The 2,989-nt window shown below is 42.5% G+C and overlaps 1 pseudogene; it reads left to right on the forward strand.

The window, feature by feature from the left end:
* Window positions 1–2,265: 2,265 nt before the first annotated feature.
* On the forward strand, window positions 2,266–2,388 carry LOC144825762 (U5 spliceosomal RNA; annotated as a pseudogene).
* The last annotated feature ends 601 nt before the right edge of the window (window positions 2,389–2,989 follow it).

A 2,989-nucleotide genomic window follows, 5' to 3' on the forward strand; every position in this document is an offset into this window, starting at 1 on the left:
GCCTATTCATTTGAGGCTGCCACACAAAGCAAATTTGAAGACCAAGATGCAACCATAAGTACACAATCTCAATATGGAGTCCTTCAGTTTGGCAGCATGCCTCTTGACATGATGTAAAATGGACAGCAAAGCATGAATATTCTGGGAAAGATATCTGTAGTGTCTAAGATGGGCATGCAGCAGGGAGGATGAGATCACTCAATATCTACGTCATCTGGAACAATCAAATCTGAAATAGTGCATTTTTTATAATAATCCACATGTGTTAAGTGCAAACAATCACCCGTAAGGGTCTCCAGGCGCTGGGGCCGTCGGGAAGATTAAGCAAGATATTGCCCAGAGTCACATGGTGCTGGGCTAATCTGCCGCTGGCACCGGGGATCGAACCGTGAACCCCAGATTCCAGCGCCAGTGGCCCTGGCCTTGGCGCCACCCTCTCTTGTTTATTACAGAGTAAACAAGATCCATATGAAAAGATCTTTCTTCACAATCTGTCATAAAGAATTTTAGTAGGTTTTAAAAAAAACTATAGGGCAGCCATCTGATCATGGAACCTCAAAGTTTCTAGTGACCTCTGAGCTAGCTGGCATTCATAATTAAGTCTAACATATTCAGTAGAGACCTAGTCGACCTCAGTCCTACGTCTAACCTATCGTTTACGTTATTCCAATGCGCAGAGCCTATTGGGAATATAGGAACTACACTACAAAACACTGCCCTCAAAGTAGAGTGGCAAATCAATCAAGAAATTTGGAGGACCGCAGAGCCTCATCATAAGATATTGTTTAAACAGCTTGCCACACTCCATTATCTGCGGCTAGTCAGGCATGTTTGGTGATGGTATGAGCAGACTTCCAGATAGCTGGTATACAAATAACTAGAACTTCCTCAACCATACAGCCATCAATGTTTGTCCTCCTGTGAAATAAGGCTTTGGTTTCTCAACAAAAGCTTGTTAGCTAGATGATAACATAAGAAATTCAAAAATCTATCCCCCTGGTGTTCTGCGGATTCTGCACCTACACAGAACTATGCGCAGGAAAACAGGACCTCGGTGTTTAGGAGTGTACCAACCTATCACCTTAGTACCCAAAATACCAAAACCGACTAGCTATAGTATCTCATTTGTGCTCCTCCAAAATCACGAAGCTAAAAATGATTAGACAACCCAGAACACAACACCCCGACTCTCTCAGGAATAACGGTAGCCAGACATATCCTTTCGTTCACTCACTCGTGCTTGTCCACAATAAGATTTGGCAGAGTCACTGTAATAGTGTAAAATATGCATTTTAACTATTGTGCTCTATAATACAGTATGCGAGCCACAACCAGCAGCAAAATGCATAAACTCAGAACTATTAGTATTGTTACAATTCCATAGAATATGAAGGGGATGTCATTCTATAAAGACAGTGGAAATAGGACTATAATGCCTAACCACCCTCCCCTTGACTGGAAGAAGTTTGAAATATAAAAGAAGATCTCTGGGATTTGTCAGCAGATTCCGGCCTAGATGGAAGGTTTACATCATAGAAACAGCACAGCTCTTCTCCATGGAAAGAGCTGTCTCCAAGTGTGTATTAAAACAACACGCCTCCCTGTAATACCAAAGCACGAGTCTCCAGCAGTGCAGCTGCATTTAGCATGTTTTGTCTAGGTGAGAGGGACTGACCAGAACAGAATAACAAGAGACCTTGTTTATCTACCTTGCACATCGTGTTCAGACAAAACTCCAGGAACTTACCAGAGAATGTGAAAAGCAGACAGTTCTCATGTGAAAGGCATAAACAGAGTCTTGCGAAATAAAGAGCATGTAGTAATGTGTGCAAAAGCTGTATCATGCCAGCAAAGCTCATGCTAGCTTAGCAATGTCGACAATGACCCTAACGGCCATATAGCACTGGAAATAGATTGCGTGTACAAAGTAACTGCAGTTCGAAGCCGACAATAGTTAACAAAGGGGTGGATAAACCATTTATCTCTTTCGTACTCGATAAATAAATAGGGTCTGATAGGACCTTTCTGCAGGAAATGTAGGGCTACTAGAGAAACACAATGCATTTGTGTGTTACGTTGGATGTTAGAAACCACTTTTGGCGTGAAGGGTGGATTTGTTCTCATGATCACTCCTTTTCTAAGAAAGACATTCTGTGGTTCAATCAAAGACAGAGCTTGTTGATCACTCACCCTAATTTTGCAGATGTAATGACTGTCTAGAAAAGCAACATGAGATGCTGCAATAATACCCTATGTATATGCCTAAAACTCTGGTTTCTCTTCAAAACGAAAAAATCTTTCGCCTTTTACTAAAGATTTTTGTGGAGAGGAATATTTACGAGTATAATGGATTGATTAATACTTCTTTGACCCTTTATAAGGGGATCAATTACATTTTCGTGTGGATATAAAGAAGTGCATATGTTGATGTGCTATTGAAGATTGTTTTTTCTTAATACAACCTCACTACATCCCTTCACGACACACCCCTCCTTCCACTTCCCTTTACCTGTGGGCACTTTTCAATTCTACGAAAATGTATTAGCTTTTGTACAATGTATAATCAATGACCAGTTTTTTTAGTACAGTGTGAATTAAAACATTGTGCCTTGGAATTGTATTGTTTTTTTCTATTTGTAACAGAGTACTTTTTTACTTTTTGCTCATATCTCTTCCCCCTTTCCCAGTCCGGGACCCCTCTATATATAACGTAAAGGGAGGCATAGAAATGGAGAGGGAGGGAGACATAGAAAGGGAGAGGGAGGGAGACATAGAAAGGGAGAGGGAGGGAGACAGAGGGTGACAGACAGAGGGAGGAGGGAGGGAGGAGGGTGACAGACAGAGGAAGGGAGGAAGGTGACAGACAGAGGGAAGGAGGAGGGAGGGGGAGAGTAACAGACAGAGGGAGGGAGGAGGGAGGGGGAGGGCGACAGAGTGAGGAGGGCGACAGAGTGAGGAGGGCGACAGAGGTCGTCCATGTACAGGATAG

Source organism: Lissotriton helveticus, chromosome 3_1, assembly GCF_964261635.1.
Source record: "Lissotriton helveticus chromosome 3_1, aLisHel1.1, whole genome shotgun sequence".
Classification (NCBI taxonomy): domain Eukaryota; kingdom Metazoa; phylum Chordata; class Amphibia; order Caudata; family Salamandridae; genus Lissotriton; species Lissotriton helveticus.